This window comes from Leuciscus leuciscus (genome assembly GCF_965113295.1).
Source record: "Leuciscus leuciscus genome assembly, chromosome: 24".
In the NCBI taxonomy this organism is placed as follows: Eukaryota; Metazoa; Chordata; class Actinopteri; order Cypriniformes; family Leuciscidae; genus Leuciscus; species Leuciscus leuciscus.
The window spans coordinates 7,756,359-7,778,812 of record NC_138723.1 but is presented as its reverse complement, the minus strand read 5'-3'; the positions used below and the strand labels follow the sequence as shown (position 1 = coordinate 7,778,812).

The 22,454-nt window shown below is 40.2% G+C and overlaps 1 protein-coding gene across 2 annotated transcripts in view; it reads right to left on the bottom strand.

The window, feature by feature from the left end:
* erbin (erbb2 interacting protein) overlaps window positions 1-22,442 on the bottom strand; it is a 67,730-nt gene extending 45,288 nt beyond the window's left edge. For both annotated transcript variants that reach the window (XM_082157643.1, XM_082157644.1), the window contains exon 1: window positions 22,019-22,442. The gene's annotated coding sequence lies outside the window, so the exon portion shown is untranslated. The remainder of the gene's footprint in view (window positions 1-22,018) is intronic.
* Window positions 22,443-22,454: the final 12 nt, after the last annotated feature.

Sequence of the window (22,454 nt, the reverse complement as noted above, 5' to 3'; positions counted from 1 at the left end):
CATCTCTGAGCCTGCGTAATGCTAACCAGAGCACCAGCGTCGCCAAGAAACGGCCCCCGCTAATATGTGCTAGCCTGTTTGCGGGTGCTGCTGACGTATACAGTTCTCAGTTCCTGACGGGGAGAAGGAAACGTTTTCAGATCCTGTCGCACAGCTCTATGAACCAGCGACCGGCACGTAGCGTGTCAGATCCGACTGAAATGTACGGTTTCTGACAACGCTGGAGATATTTATAGGCGAGCTGGATCTGGGTAACACTTCAACACGGAGCGTTTTGATCCAAACCGAGCTCGCCGGAGGAATGCTGGGGCGATGCATCTGAAAATTAGGCCACGTTTGGAGGGAACAGAAAAGGCCAGGGAGAAAGTGAGAGAGAGAGTGAGAGAGAGAAACAGAAAACATCAAGAAAAACCCTGAGAATATGCAGTCTGGAGGGAAGAACTGAAAATAACAGGGTGGCTGCGCGTGAGCTGATGATCTGAAGTTTAGTTACAGCTCTCTGGGAAATATATATCACTTGGCACAAGTAATGTAGGGCAAGTTCTGCTTGAATACTGTAATACTGCAGGAAAGATTATTTGACTCAATACAAGGAAGTCGGCATGGAAAGTCCTGCTCTTGGGGGTTTCAATCAAGAGCATTAATAACTGGACTTTTTGAGCAAAAAGCAAAAATTACATTATGAGTGTAAAGTTGAAAATATAACGTGTCAGAGCGGTTGACTAGATGTCGATCAGGTCATTGCAGAAGTAACCAAAGCCACCGGTGTTTTCTAACCATGTGTTTCCTGATATTCAAATCTAGTGATTTAAAGAGATAGTTCACCCAAAAACGAAAGCTCTGTCATCATTTACTCGCCCTCATGTTGTTCCAAATCTGTATGAATGTCTTTGTTCTGCTGAACACAAAGGAAGATATTTTGAAGAAAGTTTGTAACCAGGAGCTGCTCTGGGGCACCATTGACTTCCATAGTAGAAAAAAATAAATAAAATACAATGGAAGTCAATGGTGCCCCAGAGCAGCTCCTGGTTACAAACTTTCTTCAAAATATCTTCCTTTGTGTTCAGCAGAACAAAGACATTCATACAGATTTGGAATAACTTGAGGATGAGTAAATGATGACAAAACTTTCATTTTTGGGTGAACTATCTCTTTAAATTTCTTCAGAATTTCTCTTTTTGTGTTCTACGGATTTAGAACTTCATATGTTTTTTAAAAATATATAGTTTTTTTGTCTGAACTATTCCTTTAAAGTATTCCTTTAGTAAGTTGCTTTGTAATGCAGGAGCAGTGCTGTAATCATGTACTGATCTGGCCTGTTCTTGGGCCAGCTCAAACATGTGTCTGGGCGTAAGCAGGGGTCAGGTGTCCGGTTCGCCGGTGAGGTGTGTGTGTGTGTCCAGCTCAGAGGTGAGAGGTTGTGTGTGAGCAGCAGGAAGGCTGGGTGTGTGTTTCATTCAGCCTCTCGTTGACGAGCACATCTCCCCGACACCGCAGGGGCTCAGGCCACTCAATAATCCAGCACAAGAGATCGCTTTAGAGACACAAACTTACAGGTAGGAAGATCTCTGACAGATGCAATGTGGATTCCGTAGTACAAACATTAACTTGGGAAAGGGTGAAGCCAAGACATAAAAGAGGTGAAAAAACACTGGTATCGGTGACAAAAGCAGCATAACCGGTTTGTCCAGTTCTGCTCCACTGTTTTGGTTTTGGTTCTCACCGTTCTGCACAATGCGCAGTGGTCTTGCAGCGGTAAGGCAAACAAAACCGCTATTGTGCTGGCGGATCTGCTCTGAACGAAGGGCGGGTAATCTGATCTCGCTGCATGTGCTGTGCCTGTGCCGCATCAGCTTCAATGCAAACGTGTTGTGTATGGAGACCGTGAGAGGGACCTTTGCACTTGTCCGTTCACTTTCTGGCTGTTTAATTCCTTTGAGACAACTGCATTTGAAAGCAAAAACTGCTTTGGGCAGAGAGTGATATCTAGTGCTGATAGTCATTTTTGGCACGTCTTTTGACATTGTAGTCATAATCCAAAGTCTGTACTCTTCTGCCAGCAATGCATACCCAGGAAATGACACTCAAACTAGGTTACCTATTTTCAAAGGTTATTGCTGAGACAAGTACAAAAAAAAGTAGCTACGGTGATTCTACCATGCTTAAAACATGGTTACACTCTTATAAATAAAGATCCCAAGAGGGAGTTTTTGCACAGAGGAACCATTTCGGTTTCCACAAGGAAGCTTTCCGTTAACGCTGGAACTAATGATTACTTTTTCGATTAATCAAATAATCGAACTCATATTTCTTTCCTGTTAATGTACGGTTTATTTTCTGAATGGTTGATTTATCCTTTGGTTAACTTACCAATAAATAACCATAACCAGTATATGAACTTTGACCTAATGATACTACTTATGACAAAAGATAAGGTTTATGCAGTGTAGGCCTAATAAAGTTGTTTAACCTAGAAAAGTTGTTTATTATGGCTGTGAACGCAGCAACTTTTGGGGATTTACAGCAGCAATTGCTTACAAGTGTGAATCCTGAAATGATTTGTTCAGGCAGGAGATTAAAGTAGCAGCTTGAATATGTTCATTCAGCTGTAAGATCAAACAGCTGAAGTCACAACCGCACATTCTTACCAACGCTAGCGGTAACCCTAGCGAAGAGTCAAACGTGGGGTCCATAAAACCGTGGCGGTTTTAAAAGATTGACAGCGCGTTATTAAATAAATGAGTAAAATCGAGACGCGAGCTCATCCATTAGATATTTCAACTAACCAACAACAGCATTAAATGCTTTGTTAGCGGTTGTAGCGAGTAAGTTTGAGCAGCGGGTCTCGCACCCACGACAGCTTGTAAAAAAAAGTGAATGCTGTGTGAACGCAGCCGTATTATGCACAAAATATTGGACTGGCAACCGTTTTAGTGCCGTGTAAAAATCCACTTTAATAGTCCAAGCACTTGTGCTGCAGTCTCGTCGTTTTGAGGTACGCCATTTCAGTTTTACAGAGCACCATTTTATTTGGTCTCGTTTTAAAAACTCTCTTGAGTCGCAGGTTCTTTTAGAACTCAATGAAGAATTCTTAAAAAGAACCATTTTTTCCTTTGTTTGAAGAACATTTATAGAACCTTTTTTCCACTATAAAGAACCTTTCTGTGGAATGGAAGGATTCATGAAACCACAGATGCCAATAAAGAATCTTGATTATTAAGAGCGTAGACACAACAGCAACATGAGAAGACATGAATGTTCAATAAATGATTAAATTAATTTATTAACATCCATCACAAGCAGCTCTTCAGCTGAGTGAAATAGTCCATTAGCCTAACTGTACTTTATTTACATTTGCAAAGCAACAAATTATATACGGTCACAGGTATTATATCGGTTATTTTCCAATGGCTTCGAAGACTAAATAAATTACGATTTTGAACTCTTTCATAGTTAAGCAAAAATATATGAGAGAATGCTTTATATTGGGAATATAAGGCCACGGCTAAATGTAGTTATTAGGCACAATGGAGAATAAACCTCATCGTTCTCTCTGTGACTGGCCAGATCAGGACGCCCAGGGGTGAGTCAAAAGACAGAAATATGAGCTTGAGAAGACAGCAAATCACCACAAGCCCCCCTCTGTCTCGGGCCCTAAATGTCATATGGAGTTTCAGTTACATCCACACCAGACACATCTAAGAGCTGGATGCAAACAGATCAAGGGATCAGTGTTTAATTCAATCCAATTAAACACACTGAACTAAAGAGTGAAGTCAAATGGACTTTTACTCAAAGCAACAGCTCAAGTGTATAATTGCCAAATATTCTTCAAATCTTCAAAATCTCTAGCTCAAGGCAGGCCGTCCTCTCACGATGCTGTAAGGAAGAACATCATCCCCCCCTTCCTGTGAATAAAAACTGCTGCTGAACACCTTTGCCAGAACTGCAGAGGGAACGCAGCATGAGCTCATTAAAAAGTCCTGCGCTTGCATTTAGTGGCAGAGATATCTGACCATTATTCCACACGACCTTATCAATTATGAGTGAGCTGCTGTTTTTAGACGAGCAATCCTCTCACCTCGCTCTGAAACACACTCGGGCAGGGAAACGGAGCCAAAGGAAGCTAGCATTAAACCGGCGTCAGCTGCTGAGCTTTTAATTAAATATGAGATTAGCTGAAAATGTGGAAAAACACTGAAAAGCAAATGCCTCTGGGTCCCGTTCATACGGCACCAGGAGCTTCATGTTTCAGTGGCAGTGTGAAGATCCAGTAATGGGAAGTCAAGGAGCTTGTTATGAAGCCCCAGTGGAGTTGAAGACCCCAGAGTACGTGAAACACACGTCACTCAGATCTGATTTGCTCACAGTTGTGCTGATATGTGGAGCTTGGCAAGTGTTACTTTCACACTGATTTCAAGAGTTTCACATGTGCCACAGAGATGCACACAAATAACAGCCTTCACTTCTAAGGTCACTACTAATCCAAAGTTAGTCTTTAATACAGAAATACAGTTTTTACTGTATTTTGATCAATAAACGCAGCCTTGTTGAATATAACTTTTCAAAAACATTTAAAAATCTTACCAACCTCAAACATTTGTGTATATACAAACGCACACGTCACACGCCTATTAGATGTAGTTGCTAATTTCCCAATATTCTGGTGAATAAGAGTGAGCGTGAGTAATAATGTCTGCTTATAAACCGGATAGTTCCAGTCCTTGATTCTGATTGGTTGAGCCGCGTTCAAAGCCGTTGTAAATTACTCAACAAACACACACCTGTGACCGCATTACATTAGTGTTACTGCGCGACTGCCGTTGGTGATGCTTTGTTGCTGCATGTGTTGCTTAGCAACCTCTGTGGAACTGCATTGCTTGGCGGAGGAATAGATGTGTTATAACGTTATATATTTTTTTGTTGCTGGTGTTTATTTTATGAATAAAACAAATATTAAAATGAATATTTTTATGGAGTAACCGTTTTATAAAAGCAATAAGCCCCTTGAAGCCCTGTTTTAGAGTGGACTTAGAACAGCTAAGGGGTGTTGTTAGGGCTTATTGCTTAAATGTGTGTGTGCTTCAGCTACTAAATACTGCCAGTGTGTCAATGTTGAGCCATTCAGAAGCTCATGAGTTTTTATATAGACTAGAAGAGATAGCGTGAGCTGTGGGCGTTGATTTGACCTCTGTGCATATAAACGCCTTCGGTGGTTCCCAGATTCACTCTCAATGTGTAGTAGTTTGTGTGAGACTTCCTTAACACTTCAGAAAAAAGCATGCACTACTACTTCTGTTAAAAGGATAGGCCTAGTTCAGTTGAAACATTCTTCAAAAAGGTCACACAGGTTCGGAATGACATGAGGGTGAGTAAAAGATGACAATTTTCATTTTTTGGGTGAACTTTCCCCTTTAATAAACTATAAACTTCCAGATGCATGGTCACTGAGCATCACTCATCACATCCTCTAAACGAAGAGCAAATGTCAGTGTGAAAGTAAAGTCTGCCATCACACTTCTCATGCTGTGTGTTCATGTGCAGCTCTGATGGAGGCACAGATGAAGAGAGAAAAACATTCAATTTCCTCTAGCGCAGTAACTACGACAGACACATTCAGGTTAGCCCATCATCTTCACGCAAACTAACCACTGCTGTACCTGAAGATTATATCTGTTCACATTCGTTTTATTACACAAACCAGATTAATTCAAAAGAACAGGGCATTTTATGACGACACAGGAGCAGAGAGCAAAGAAACAGCAGCTCTGAAGTCAAAAGCGTTATAAAAACACAAACAAAACCTTTAATTTCATTGCAAACTGACTATTGTATACAATTAACTAGATATTTACATAAAAAATAAAATAAAATAAAAATATCGCAAAACTCACCACCATGAGGCTACGGTGTTGTGGGTGGTTACCAGGTTACTGGTTACCAGGGCGTTGCTAAGGTCTCTAGGGTATTCTGGGGGTGGCTAGTTTCGGTCTCAGGTCAAAAGAGCCCCAAGTCTCTATGATAGTCGGGTCTTTCAGTGTAAGCCTGTGGGATTTGTGCCTCGTTTAACACTGGAGAGACGGAGATAACGAAGTCGTCCCTCATAAATCTGTATTTAAATGTGCTCATTAGTACAGTCGTCAGGCCTCATTTCTACCCACGGCACGTCTTTTAAGTGTGTGCGATCAGTTTTATTCACTGCGCTCAAGTGACCCTCAGCAATGGAGATGAAAACACTTATTTCATGTATTTGTAAAAAAAAAAAAAAAAAAAAGTGCCCCATTTCACTCACACTGCTAAATACACACAGGCCTTGTTGCAATGCAGTGTATGCTAACATTTGGGAAGTGGGGAGTTTTGTTTTTCACATCATCTCCACTTAATACCATGAACAAGCCAACAAAAACAGACTTGGAAAGTACAAGTTCTGTATCGTTGGACTTCTGTGCTGTAATGCAGTTTCCCAAACTGAGCTTCACAAACCCCTCTTGGTTAAAAAAAAAAAAAAAAAAAAAAAGTACTTAGTAAAAATAATACAATCATAATTTTTTTGCACCTTAAGACATTTATCTGGAGTGTGAGGCCCTGATGCCAAACACTGGACGCCACGACTGCAGGAATGATAACGGAAGTGAGAGCGAGTCCTCCTGTAAAGGAGACTCAAAGAAAACTCAGGAAGGGAGGATGAGAAAGGCCTTGGAGCGATGGACGTAACAGACAACAAACCCTCTATCATCTAAACTGGAACCAAAGGTTAAGACGACCTCTGGCCCAAAGGCAGGATGATCACCAAACACCTCGCCTGATGATATAGGCCGTTGTTTACTTACACACATGCTATTTGACAGTCGCAGTTTTTTGGCTGAGACGCGGCCGACGAGAGGCGACACTAGCTTTCGACACCGCTAGCTCTGTGGCGTTGGCTTGGTGTGTCACAGGCTTAAGTCAAAGGCCAGACTGACCTCAGGTCTGTGGATACAGTACAACGTTAAAGGAAACTAACAACTGTAACTTACCAAACTATACTCATGATTTTTAGTAGTTTTAAAGAGACCGCTCTTCTGAAAAAGTAGTTAGTTACACTAAAATCAAACACAATGTTGCCATTTAAGGGGACAATTTATAAATCAATTTAAAATCATAATATATTTAAACTACATTTATAAATGTATACAATTAATACATTTACAAAAAAATATATAATTTATAACTATTAAGATTACACATTCAAAAAACAAAAAACTATATTCATTGCAGTCAAATTTTTGTAATTTACTGGAACACACAGTGATGAATTTGCAAATCTGTCTCTTTTTGATTCAGTTCATTCACATTAAGATTGACTGTGCGTAACATGAGAGAATCTTTCAGGAGAAAGCGTTATCTCAGCTCGCTCAACTGTAAAGCTGTGTGTGGACAATGTGACAAAAAAGTAGAGATATATAGCACTTTTGTCACGCTACGCCACTACTTGCTGGGAAAAGTAGAGTGTTACAGGAAGCAAGCAGGTTTGGTTGCCTCAACACTGAGATCTACAGCAGAGACGTGGATCAGGCTGATCAGCAGGAGGAAAACCAGAAGTGCCTACTGGCTTCATTAAGGAACGTCTCTGGCCCTGAACACCATAAACACTGTCATACCACGGCCAGCGCTGCTTTCATCCGGGCTGTGAAACAGTCGTTTACTCAGACCTTCAGGACCAACTCTTTCCAATACAAAACTGAAGTGACAAAACACAACAGGCAAAGCCCTTCGATAGCGGAGTGAGGAAAGCACATCTGTTCAGCACCCTTACTCTGCATTTCACCTATACTTTTGGAAAGGAAAATAATGAAGTGTAAGCTTCATTTGGTAAAGGGAAGCGACAAACGATTTTCTGGGTGGTTGCTAGGGTGTTACTTTAGACCGTTTTTAAGCTGTGAGGGACGAGTTATGCTACCGTTCAAAAGTTTGGGGTCAATACGATTTTTCTTTGAAAGAAATTAATACTTTTATCCAGCAAAGACGAAGGTGACATTAAACATTTATACAAGATTTATACATTTACACTTATAAAAGATTTATATTTCAAATAAATGCTGTTCTTTTAAACTTTCTTTCATCAAAGAATCCTGGAAAACATGCGTCACAGAAATATGAAACAGCACAGCTGTTCTAGCATTAGTGGAGGTAATCAATGTTTCTTGAGCATCAAATCAGCATATTAGAATGATTTCTGTAGATAAACCTATATTTAATTTCTACAGTGAACAAATAGTGTTATTTTACATTTAGGCAGCTTGAAGGATGAAGCTTGAAGGATGAAGCTTGAAGGATGAAGCTTGAAGGATGAAGCTTGAAGGATGAAGCTTGAAGGATGAAGCTTGAAGGATGAAGCTTGAAGGATGAAGCTTGAAGGATGAAGCTTGAAGGATGAAGCTTGAAGGATGAAGCTTGAAGGATGAGTGCTGCGTAAAGTGTGAGTACCAAACAGCATCTCCAGGTGCTCCCTTGAGAACCAGATCAAAAAAAAAAAAAAAAGGTTATGTGCACCCCTGACTACCGTATATTATTTGAAAGAGTTGAGCATTTTGCGAAAAACTGGCTGCAGTTTTGTGTTGTAATGAAATCGGCATATGTTCATGCATTCAGTCCCTTTTAGAGGATCTAATCTGAGCCGCCCACACTAGCAGGAATGAGGAGGTTGACATCATCAGCTCCCACTTCATCCCAAGATAAAACAGACCCTTCTCCCTCTTTCAGCAACATTCTCAACATGAAAACATGGGCATTACCAGTATGCGTTTTACATTTTAAATGTGTATTTACCCCAAATGCCACAGAAAAGTTAATTATATCAGTAACGCTTTACAATACGACCTCGCTCTATCGCCATTGGTCATTGAAAAAAAAAAAACCCAATAATGTCTATGATGTGAACAATGTGTCAGCAATCTATAACTCGATGCATGACCTATTATAGGAAAATGGCAGACTGAAGTAAACAAGTAAACACAGGCTGGCACAGTGATGTTTGCGATGGCGTTCCCTTGCCTTTGAAAAGCGCAGTGTTTGCCAAACGCGTCCACAGAGGGAGTTTCTGAGCCTGCTGACTGCACGCGGGGAACATGTCTACCATCTGCCTGGATCTGCAGACCAACGGCAGGAGTCTGGAGGACCAACCCAGATACAAAATGGTGGTGTGGTACACACACAAAAGCAAGAAGTCAATGCCAGGAAGAGATTTAGGAAAAGAGCAAATAACATATTGCAGTACTAGCGGCCGCATCCAAGCTTTCACACATTCCCATGAGACATCAGCTACAGTGGAACGTGTTTGTTGGGTTCATTAAACAATAAATGAATTGAAACATTCTCTATTAGATCTCAGACAGTTATAGTTGCATTAATGTTGTGCGTTACATTGAATCCAATAGCGGATGGCAACACTACTACTGCAATAAGCTAATCAGAAATCAAAGACGTCCCGCAGAGCATTATATGAGGCTTCACAGCGCTTGATCAAAGAGGCACGTGTGTGTGTGTGTTTAAATGTGTGTCTTTCTGCAGTCGTGGATGTTTTCTCTGGAATCAGGAATTCTAAGGGGTTTTTCACACAGAGCGCGTTTTTCCATTCTCTGCTCTACTTTTCCATGGTTTTTCAATGTAAACGCGCTGGACGGACTTCTTCAACAGTTGTGCTCGCGTCTCGCGTCTCCTGCAGCGTCTCGCGGATCACACGGCATACTAAAAATGTGGCGCTCAACTTAAAGTAAGCTCAACGTTACGTTTCTAGACCTTTTTTTGCTCCACTGAGCTGTGTCTCGGTGAATGACCAGTGAACTCATGTGTGGCACATCCTCTGTTAGGGCCAGTTCACACACAAAGCATTTTTGCTGTTAAAAACAAATGAAATATAATACTGGTTAATACTCTACAATCACTTCCTTATTAATTGATAACAAGTCTCTCCCTTCACCTTCTTTCTGTTTTCCTTTTCTTTTTTGTTTAACACTTGTTTCTCTTATGTTAATGACACATTCAGGCTATTTTTGATGTTGCGCTGCCAGAGAAAGCTAAACTAAATTACTGGCGTGTGTAAAATGTTTGCTATTCGAATAAGCTTGACATGCATTACCAACAAGTGCAGACAGAATTTAATGTGAAAGTAAAAAGGTATCTGTCCTACTGCGATTTCCTACTTTACCACAGCAAAGGAAGTGAATATAGTAATTAAGGCGAGACACTACAGGTGAATAGGGTAACATTTTTAACTAGCAGATATCACCATGAAACTTTCCCAGTTGATTACCTACATTAAGATGAGAAAAAAAATGTATTACAAGTTTTCTATAATTGAATGTTTAAATATGCAAATTAGGCAATATCTAATTAAATATGCGCTATTTTGCATATATTTAAAAAAACGAAATCTGAGTATTGGATAAAGCCAGGTTAAAAATTATTTTTTCATTGTGTTCACATATTAGATGGGAAAAAAATTACAGAGGGATTTATGGATATCTACTTTTATTATCCTGTAAATCAGAAAATACTGTCAATAGCATTAAAAAAAAAATTGCGCCATGTTTTTTGGAATAAAATGTTATATAAATCAGGCTAGGAATAATATATTTACAAATCCCTCTGTAAATGTCTTCATAATATAACTAGGTACAAGACTGGAGAGTTTGGTGTATATCGGTGCTACTGAAGTGGAGATTTCGGACTTGGAGTATGAGAGAAAGGTCATTTTGAGAAAACGGGCTTTAAAGATTTATCATCAGCCAATGAGATTGCGCATTCAGTCCTTTTACTTTCACGATTGTTTGCTGATAAAAAGGAAATGACCATATTTGGATCCGACAGGATTGTACAGGAGAGAGAGAGCTATCCAGCCGTGTGTGTGATGACAGGGAGCAGACAGAGATCGCGGAGCAGCGGGAGGATTAAGAACGCAAACTTTTGTTGAATTTATGAGAAATCTACAGATGCGAACAAAGTGTAGTAAAATAAAGACCTAAATGTGTATTTCAGAATTTTTTCCAACACAAGTCTGAAAGAAGACATGCTATTGAAGACAAATCTCAAAATTGACCAGTAAAAAAAACCCCGATGTTTTTGCCGTGTCGTGTCTCGCCTTGAAAGGAAAAAACTTTTATAATTCCCAGGGAAAATGGGTGAGACAAGAGTGAAGTTTTGTGAAAAGAAACAAGAGACTCCATGTCCAGTGGAATAACTCATGACATATTGTTGCATTCATGGAAAATCGGGTGACCAGATTACAAAACACAATACATAAGAACGGCTTAAATTTAAGGGCTTATTTACCTTTCTCTTACGGCATGAATCCATGGTTGCAATGAAACATTAAATCGCTAACCTGTTATTTCTTTTGTAAACAAAGCTTTGTGCTTCACTCGTGTCGTAAAATTCTTGTAAAACAGCTTTTTTGCTTAAAATTATGAGTTAAAAAAAAGAAGAAACAAACGTGCATTGATGAATCGTTCACAATAATAATCAATAACAGAAAAAAAGAGAGCATGAATTTACATTTCATGCTGACTTTAACAATATAAATCTAAAAGAGCTCAAATCAACTGTTAAATCGACCTGGACAATATAATCACCAGTTCACATCTTCAATAACTCGACTAAAACCAGCACTCTCCATTCCTTATTAGGAAATAAGCATATCTGAATCGCACACATCCTTCACACTGCATCTACGCTGCAAACACACGAGAGCATTAGCTGTGGTCTGGATTCGTCACGTTTCACCGCTGCTCATATTCACAGCATTACTCAGGCCAGATCTTGAGGAAAAGTGAGGCATGTGTTGTTGCATTACTTATAGCTGTCATTGTCTTGTCCACAGACATCGTCATTGATCCAAAATACTTGAGGGCAGTAAAAAGCGAAGTTAACTGAAGTGGTTATTCGTGATGTCTGAGGTCCAGAGAAGTGGTTTTAATTAGCCCTGAGAGGGCAGAGTTCAAGGCAGCCCTGCGGCTCCGGGCCTGGGAACGACCGCTCGACTGGAGACCGCGTCTCTGCGCTCTGGCTTCATTTCTGCTTTGTAATGTCTCGTGTCTCCATCAGAGGATAGCGAACTGAGAGTGCTCCGGGGACACGAGCTGCTGTTGTGGCCAAGCACTTGTTTTCCAAGAGTCTACTGGCTGGATGGGTCATGAGAAACGTCGGCTGAATGGACAGGCGGGTTCTGGTTCTGCAAGGAAATGTCTGATGTTCCTTAAGGAGTTATAGCGTAGCCGAAAAGCAGAACTGTAGATGTGCCATTTCTCTCACCCTGGAAATACAACCCGTCGCTGAAGATGCAAACGCTGACCGAAGAGAAAACAATCTACCAACAAGCTCATTTTTCACCAATGCAATCTGAACCTGTGATAATGGACACCACTGTACAATACGGACTGTGATTGCACTTCATTTCCAAATTTACATTGATCCAAAAGCTGATCAATGGCAATGCAAACAAATCACTCAAACACTGCAATCATTTTCACTGAACTGAAGACTTCATAAAAGTCATTCACGACAGCTGAATAGTACACAATTTTCCTGAACTTATTCTTTACTAAATGAACCACATGATTTGAAATTTGGACACGCTTCAAGTCAAAAACCTTTATTTCTTCTCATCCATCTTTGATCTGTTTTTTAGTTTAAATATCTTCATATTGTCTTTAGACACACAACTGAAATATTTTGTAAATATACAGCCATATGCACGTTATAATTTGTGAAATAACGTCGAACCACTCATCGAATTTTCATTCCGATTATGAAGCGCCACATGCAGAACATATGAACCCTCACAGCTGACTGGCACAGCGACTGTGCGTGTGTGAAACAGGAAATGATGCAACTAAAATTTGTCACTATGCAAATTCTGAATTAAACAGCACAATTTGGCCTGAGTGAAACTTCAGAGGGAAACAAAAGAGTCTTGTGCAGCGTTCTGCAGGCACTGCCTAAACACAGTGTGTGATGTATGACACATATATGCATCATATAAGCGTCTCCCTGGTGCTTGAGGAACCGCAGCTGTGGAGGAGGAAGGGCTGAAGCTGCAGCGATTGGTCTGTCTGACAGTCACTTACTTCTGCTCTAGTTCCTCCCGGGTCCTTTTTATCGGCCTCAAAGATTTACTGTCTGTACGCACACATACTCCTGCATGGGACACCGCCACATGATTACCGTTGCGGAAACGTGGCTTTCCCGTTTCACCTGATTTTGCGAATGTCTTTACCAAATGAGCATCACGTCACTGACCCACATATACGTGCGAGATAAAGAGATAAAGACATAAACCTTGAGACGTCCCCATCCGCCTTTCAGCCGGAACCTAGCAAACTTCAACGTGTGTTTTCAACGTGTGCATAAACCACAAAACCCTTTCATTACAGAGGCGAACTCCTGTTGTGCACAGTCTTAAATCCAGGCTTACGGTCATAAAAGTGAGATTGTCACATGAGCGTTTATTTGCTTGTGTTGTATGGCGATGAAAGGGGCTGATAAGCAGGATTTGAGTGTGATGCTGAAACAGTGGTGCGGTGGGGAAAAGAGAGGCAGATGCTGAGGTAAGTGGGTCACAGAAGCACAGTGTCGTATCAACGGAGGAAAGCTGTCGGCACAGATGTGAGATTTGCCGGACGGACTCAAATGTCAAATGTTACACACACTGAGGTCACCCAGTAAATGCTACAGGCCTCCCACAATATAAACAAACATATAAGCAAAATGGGCTTATTTTTGCTTCTAAAAATTGCTTCCATACAGTTGCTTTTCACAAAACAATAACGATAAAACACCGAAACATGACTAGCTCAAAAAGGAGGACATTTGGCAACATGGTGATCTAAAAATAACTGTTTACAAGCAAGAGCTTCATTCAAGCTTTCAGAATTTAAGCAAGTTTATCCAAAAATTTTAATTGCCATCATTTACTCTCCTTCACATCAACAACAACAGAGGTTTCACAGAATGTCCCAGCTGCTCTTTTTTTTATTCAATGTATGTATGCAGTCAAGCTCCAGAAATGAACACAAATTAAAGGACACAAACACTATATTTCAAATCTTCTGTATATAATTGCCTTATGCTAATTTTATCCTCTTCCTGACACAAAACTTTAATCATTATCTACTGAAAATCTTCCTCTCTGATGCATCTCTCAAATCTCACTTCCTTGTTTTCTTTTGAACTCGACATTGATAATAATCAGAAATGTTTCTTGAGCATCAAATCATCATATTAGAAGGATTTCTGAAGGATCATTCATTTATGATTTATGATGACGATTTAGGCCTGTTTGTCACACACAGCTCTCGTTTGACTTCAGAAGACATGATTACAGAGCACATGTAATCGACTAGTTCTGGTTTAAACAGCATCTGTCCCCACTTTAAATAAATGAAAAAGGAGGAAATTGTGTGGAAGAAAACATCATGTGTGGAATTGAAAGAACAAGAGAGTGAGAAATTGACAATTTTCTTATTTGGATAAACCATTTAAAAAGAGATCAGAGAATCCATGGGAAAGATCTATGTTAGCGTTTTATAATGTTCCATTTAGACACACACACACACACACACACACACACACACACACACACACACACACACACACACACACACAGTCATCAGCACACGCACATCATTAGCCATGTCCACAGCTGACCTCATCAAACCTCCTCAGTGCCAATGACAAATGTACACACCGAGGTGCAAACAGAAATCACGCTCGCGACTCCAAACAATATTGATGAATACAAATTACACATCTGACCTAAACATTATACATCTGGCAATTTCTTTCTGCCCTCCTCTGATTTAATAATGATATGTTTTGTGTGAAACTGTTTCTAAGCACCAGCCAAAACAACATCTGCCTGAAATCTGTGCATGTACCACACACACACACACACACACACACGCGCCTTACTATGGCTTTAACACAATGCTCCAGATCAGGGCATCTAAAATACACTGAAAAGCCCTATTCGCACTGGATTAGTATTACCAGGTGACCTCTAGTCATTTGTAATAACTGCAGAGGTTGTCTGTGATCTTAATCCCGTGTGAATCGGCCATGTCTGTGATTTTGTTCAGTAAAAATCCCCCCGCAAATGACTTACCACATTTCGCCGAACACCGAGGTCCTGTGATGATATTAGTCCCGTGTGAATCGGCATCTCTAGGATTTGGAGGGGTCGTATTTAATTTTTTCAAGGTTTTTGTTTCCTGTGCGCTTTTTATCCATCTTTCGTGAAGAACGGAGGCTGCGTTGGAGTGCTTTGATAGTATTTTGGGTGCTGGGTCATATCGCTATACACCATACAATTTGCAGAAAGAGAAAGCTGAAAACCATGATTAGATGGTGATGGATGACATGTATAGCAGCAGCATGAGGTAAAGAACATTCTTCTGTTTATGATTATACAGCTAGACCTATAGCCTAATAACGACAAGACATTTCCAAGCAATAGCCTATTGACATCATATCCGGGAGATAAGTCTGTAAATTCGAGTAAAATCACAGGCATATCCTATGGGAATGTGCCACATGAAATTCAGATGTGCCGGGGTAAATTTCTAAATCACACGAGGTCCCCAGATAATACTAATCCAGTGCGAATAGGGCTTTCCCTACAAAGTGGGAGTTAACCAAGGCCAGAAAACATACTTACAAGTGTGCAAACGCAAATGGTTGGCCAACACATCGTAAGCAGTCAACAGTGTAGGAGAATAGTAGGCCATGACTTATAATGATACGAGCAACATCCCCTGAACAGAAAGCTCAGCTCTACAGGCAAGCAGAGAAGCATCATGTCTTAAAGGCATTACAATCCACTGAAGGCAAACACAGCATGTGCCTGTAGTTGTGTCAGGCACTCAACGGTCAATCTTTCAGGGTGTCTGATCATCTTGTGTGTTTGTTCACCCAGTACAGTTGTGCATGACAATGGCCCGAAGAGATGGAGATATGGAAATCAGTTTGGCTGCACATTTTGGCTTTGCATATCACATAAACTGGGTCTTTATACAGGAAACCATATAGATGCCTTAAATGTTAGGATGGGGACCCAGCTCGCACGAGGACTATCATACGGTGACTGAAGATAGGTGCTAATAGGTGAATCTCAGCAGACCTTTAAGAAAAACATAGGACATATTACATACCCCAAAAGACTGCTTACAAATATTAAAAAAGGATTCATTTTCTTTATGCAAAAATGTGTTATGTTTTAGAGGGATTCAACCTTTACAACAACAACCACCTGTTATCTTTAGTAACTAAACGCTAGATAACAGATTTTCATTTTCATGATCTGAAACCTGTATATCCAGTCTTACTGCAACACATCATAGAAGTACTTCTCAGAAGTAACCATTGCAGCAGAATGAAACCATGTCCACAGTGTTGATCATAACAAGCTCTTGGTGAAAGCTATTTGAAATGTTTACTCAATAGCCTGATGGCAACTCGTTCTACATGAGAGGTCGGAGCCATTTAGGACGTAAATGGGATGCGCAATATAGAGAGCAGAGCAATCACAGTGTGGGAACAAAGTCTACGGTGCCGTGAGGGACTGAGCAGAAACACTCCCGCATTCTCCTGGTTTTAATGGAAACATTCCATAGCACTGACACGTACTGTATCTCTGTCTCTCACACACACACACACTCACACACACACACACACACAATGGAGCATATCTAGAATGTATCAGTGTAAATATTTTCTCTGTAGAAGCACACATATTTTGAAGAGGAAAAGACGGGTTACGTGGAACACAATAAATCTCTAATTGTGCAGTTTGGCGTGAAGAGAATGAGTCTGACTCGAGCGCGTTATTTTCCATTGTCATCTTTGTCATTTCATCTGAATCTATTGAGCTCAACAACCTTACTAAGGAAATGGAAATACATCTTTTTTGTTTTCAGACCACAAACGATTCTTTTGAACCGGTAATTTAAATGATTCGATTGAACCGATTCACAAAGCTTTTGCAAATGAGTTGCCTAACACCATGTTACACCAGACCCAAGCGGCACGGCACAACGCGACAAAGGCACACAGAACCCATTATAATCAGTGATGCTGTCTACACTAGACGCAGCTCGGCGTGACACGACAGAAACCTGACAGTAAACTGATGCCCTGTTTATTTCTGACGTACTTCAACGTAACTTTAACACAAAGAAGAAATGGATTTGCAATGGTCGCTTCGTTTCTCCAGTGTAGACCGCCTCAAGCTGTAGCAGCGCGGTGAACCATACCATACCATAGTGCTATTCTGATGCTACGATTCAATTAAACAAACATCTGCCCAGTGTGTTCAATACTTATTTACATGCGTGTAGGTTTTGTTCGTCTCAGAGCGGCTCCACATGAACTGTTATCATTTATGAAGCGTCTCAAACTCAGTCTCTGCATATGCTGCGAGTTTGAGTTGCTATAACATTCATCTAGGAACACAATGTGCTCCATTTCATCAGATTTGTAAGATAAATCATGTAGCCTATAAACCCACGCCAACACAGGAGAATACATCAATATCTCTTGAAATAGGCAAACTGTTCATCGCAAATTGAAAAAAGTTTAAACGCTGGCTCTGAGTTTGCATGTTTTGATGTCCTTGTTCAAGAAATTACAGTGGCTGTAGCATTTCTATCAAAGAAGTGGCCAAATATTAAAGATTAGCTAAGAGAACATTTGAAATAAATGCTGTTTGGTCAATATTTAACCAGGATTTGATCTGCTGTAGAGTAACAACACTAAGCCATAGGCAGGCATTTGTTATAATACATAAGGATGATTGTTAATATGTATTATATTATGTATTTTAACAGTGTTCTATAAAACCATATGATTAGGCTACTTGTTTTTGCTTCTTTATTTGAACCATAATTATTGCCTCGCTGTTATTATACATGTATTTAAATCATTCTAAGGCATTTGAAGAGCATCAGTGTGAAGCAATCAGTGTGTGCTGGCAACGGCCTGGCTGAATTCACTGGCTCTGTGGTTCGGTTTGGGCCTCAGATGCATGAGACAAAGACATCCACACCTTCATTATAATATTTTGAATGAGAGCATCTCAGGTTCTGCTTTATAGTGGCTTGTTTCAACAGAAGCTCTTGTCCATCAGAAGCAAATAGCTGCTACTTAAACAGGAAAAAGCACTTTTGTTCAGAATGAAATACTCACATACTGACGCTTACGGTGCAGTTGCCTATAAACTGCGTACAAAGAAAAGTATGCAAAAAACGTGCATTATGCAACTATAAACATATACCCCTTTCACACAGAGTGTTGATCCCAGAAAATTGCCATATAAGCTAATTTCTAGAGTGCCTCCTGCTGAACGCAAACACGTCCTGGGATTGATCCCGGGATCAAACACACATGCAGCACAAGATGTGAATATTTTTCTAAATGAAGTTACATTCAGATTTTATATTAAACTGAACACATAACCTTTACTCCGTTGCACAATATCTCTTCCTTGAATACAAAACCATCTGAGGTGCACATTTGTTACTCTTTATTTAGACGAGAGAATTCTTCTGTTTGCATTTCTAAAACACCTGCACTGGAGCTCCTGACGAAGCACCCAGCAGACCAAACGGCTTTAAGAAATCACAACCCATAATAAAAGAACAGCTCAGGCCTGTTACATTACTGCATCCTTGTGACTCATTCATTCATTGAAATGCTCAAAACAATCTGGCGTAACCTACAGACAAACCCTCAGCAGAATCTTTCCTGATTAAAGTTCACACTTGCCGGATTCGTTCCAATCTGTTTGTTGCTGGACGCAGAAAATAGGGATTAGCCATGAGGGAGATGAGCCGAGCAAGTGGCAATAATCTCCCTCAAGCCATCTTATCCCATTAGCTTCATTTATCACCTGCTAGAACGATCCGCAGAGAACCCTGTTGATATCCTGGGTGAAATCAATGCTAAGGCCCATAGGAACCCAAAACCACAAAGGAGCGTTTCTCCTCACAAGCAATGACAGTAAATGGAGGGTACCTTTGCTCTCTCCTGAGAAATCTTTGCAGGTTCCCACATTTTTCATTATTTTTTACCGTCATTTGCAATAACTGGACAAGTATTTCAAAATAAATGTTAAAGAGATTCTCTCACTCTCAAAGAGTAAAATTTATAAAGAATAATGTAAGGGGAAAAATCCTTTTAATTAATATTTTTATTTTAGAATTAGATAACTATATATAAAACGTGCAAGCTTTTCTGGAAATCACAATTTTAAAATTCCCTCAAATCTTTTGGTTTTCGGTGATCATGGGAACCCCGAATGTCTCCTCTAGAGTTTCAGAAGAGCCGTTTCTCAAATTATGCACAGATTTGTCAAGATGTGAAACTACGATGAACGATACAGGAATAATGACAACAAAATAAACATCCGAAGTGGGCATGTCCATTTACATGAATTCCTATAATTGATTGTTGTTCAAATTAACGATCAATTAAGTTAACGTTACTTAAACACTTGCTTAACCAACAAAATAGGTGTCGTTTTAAAGCTTAGAAGCTTGTCTTTACAGTGAATATAGGGAATATGACCATCACTTAACAAGTGCTTTAAATGTGTTGATATATTAAAAGTGCTTTATTTTCACAGTGTGGAAAAAATAACTGCTTTACATGAAAATGTGATTGTAAAATCACAGATGGACTTGTCATATATCGTTGAAAAGGTCTCAACTAGCAGAATACAACAAGCTTATTTATTTCAGTTAGAGACCAAACTAAACAGTAAAGGCATGACGCTTTTGCACCATGTTTTTGTTTGTAACTTCGTACAACATTAGTAAACCATAGTAGATCACATATCTTTATTTAGAGCAGCTGGTCTTAACAGGCCCAAACAAAACATGAGACCATAGATCAAGACATGCTGCTTGGCTGAAGCTATAGGCCTTTTCGGGAACTGATCGCATCACAATCATGACGCAGGGTTTTCCAACGTCTTGCAATGGAAACGGGATCTCGGCTGTGGTGAGTGGGAATAGTGGGCAGGGACCAATCAGACATTGTCTTAACAGCTGAAGTGCGCTTGGATTGGATCGATCGCTCAGATTGACAGGTCTTGAATTACCGTGCGGCATAGAGTAGGAGCTACAGCTGAAACATCACTGGAAGATCATCAATCATCCACCAGGATCTTATTACTTGTTTATTCTATGTTATCTTTATTGTAGTTCTTATGTTCATAAAATCACTTGTTTTTTGGACCCTTGGCTAATTATGTTTCGAAATAAACGGCTAGCCTACTTAATCCTCTGCATTGCTTGAAGACATTCGCTGCTTACTGCACTTGAACGGTATAAAATCACTTGTTTTCAAACTTCAACACTTAAAAAGGCAATCAAATGATACGCTGTTGTGACGCCGCAGAACAGAAACAAGTGCTTTGTCGCCATGTTATGACTCTGCGGCCACACAGATGTCGCTGTCCAACCGAGAGGTTTGCTATTTTGGTTAATGATGCGAATTTGCACGTGAAAGTTCAACAAACTTGAACTCAACACAACATTTGCACATGGAAGTCTCCCAGGTAAAACTCTTCATGCCAATTCCAATTGAGATTACGCTAATCAATAAACAATGTAATAAATGTGGCCACACAATTAAAGTATGTCAACCATTATCTCAAAAGTCGTCATGAAACAGTTGCGCCAGTCTTTTCTTCCCTATTGTCCCGTGTATCCGAGAGAAACGGCTTCTGGAACAAGGACAAATGTAGGGCGGGACTTCATTTTGTCCGTGGGGAATTGATTGTGGTTTGCTATTGGTGGATCTCATGTGAGTGACAGGTTGCTCCGCCCTCTCGCCAGTAAACACGTCACCAGAGAAGAGATGTCAAAGAGGGCACATGCATTTAAAAATAAAATGATGTGCACGGATAAATAATTTAGAATACATACTGCAATATTTCATGCAAAAATGAGAACTGTTTATTTTGATTTCTCTGTGACTAACTGTTTCTATTTCTCCAAATTATTTTTTACAAGGAAACTTGATACGTCGATGAAAAATTAAAACTGTGAGAGAGAAACATCCAAGTAATGACATTTCCCTCTGGGTCCATTCTGATCGCATTTCTCACAATCCCATGACAGAGGATGAAATACACCCATTCATTCCTCTATCATGAGTTTGAATGGGGCCTAAACCGAGAGTTGAACCCACATCAGACCGATCAAGACTGCCAGGCGTTTGCGATCATTGCGGAACTCGAGTATCAGGACTGATTCCGATCATTGCACTCTCAAAGCCTTTAACAACACTGACAAACTAATCTGATCACTTAGTGAAAGGATCTGCTCACAGTTATCATCAGGTATCAACACAAACCCTGCTTTCACCTACAGAACCTGTTCAGAGCAGGAAGTGATTGTGAAACAAAGGCATGAAACGTTAATCTATCTGCGTGATGGCACAATGACGGTATATTACTCATTAAACTCAATAAACGAGAGATTGCAGCAGATATGCCTCGTAAACCACACTGTCCTTTCAACAGGAGACAGACTAGAAAACAGGATGTGTATGAGAGACGGTGGTTAATGTAACGTTAACGCTACTGCACCTGAACCTCATTTATGTGTCGATATTGTTCAAATAAGTCATTTTATGCCCATTCGAAAACATTAAGCCTATTAAAATGTGATGTTTTGTGACACATACATCATGGTTATACAGCTGCCTAAACACAGTACACATACTCACATCTAGTCACAGTCATGATACTTAATTCGCTAACGTTACATTGTGAAAACCCGCTGGTTTATGAATATGTAAACAACAAAAACAAAGCCTGAGTCATGTAATGCCACAGAAAAACACTGGGTTTCACACGCAGTGCGAACTAGAGAACAAATTAGCGTCCCTCGCCGTTCTTAGCATTATCTGGCTAACAGTGAGGAAGACAGAAAACACTGAGGCGAGACGCTGAAGGACAAATAAAATGTCTGGTACTCACCTTAAACTGAATCTTTTCGTTATTTTCCTTTCATTTACGAGGGATAGAACTCATCCAGCTAATCCATGAAGGTTAGTTCACGACTGGAGACACGGAAAAACATTACAAACCCCCAGGAAACACAGCGCTTGATGCAGGAAAGCCGAAGAAAGCTGCTGCTAGCTGCGCGAGCTCTGCTAATGCATTCTTCACCTCTGCGCGCGACGCGGAAAGTTGCCCACAGCTGCCTCGAAGTTTTCTTGCGGATACAAAAGAAAACGGTTCGACGAGACGATGAAATTACAAAAAAGTGTCCTTATAATAAAAAGAGCGACCAAAAGGGTCGCCGGGATAATTGGTTTACATTGAGGCGCGGAGAAGCAGTCATTGAAGTGATGGAGCAGTGAAGCAGCGCTGGATAATCTGCACTCTGCACTACAGTTGTGCTAATGGGGAT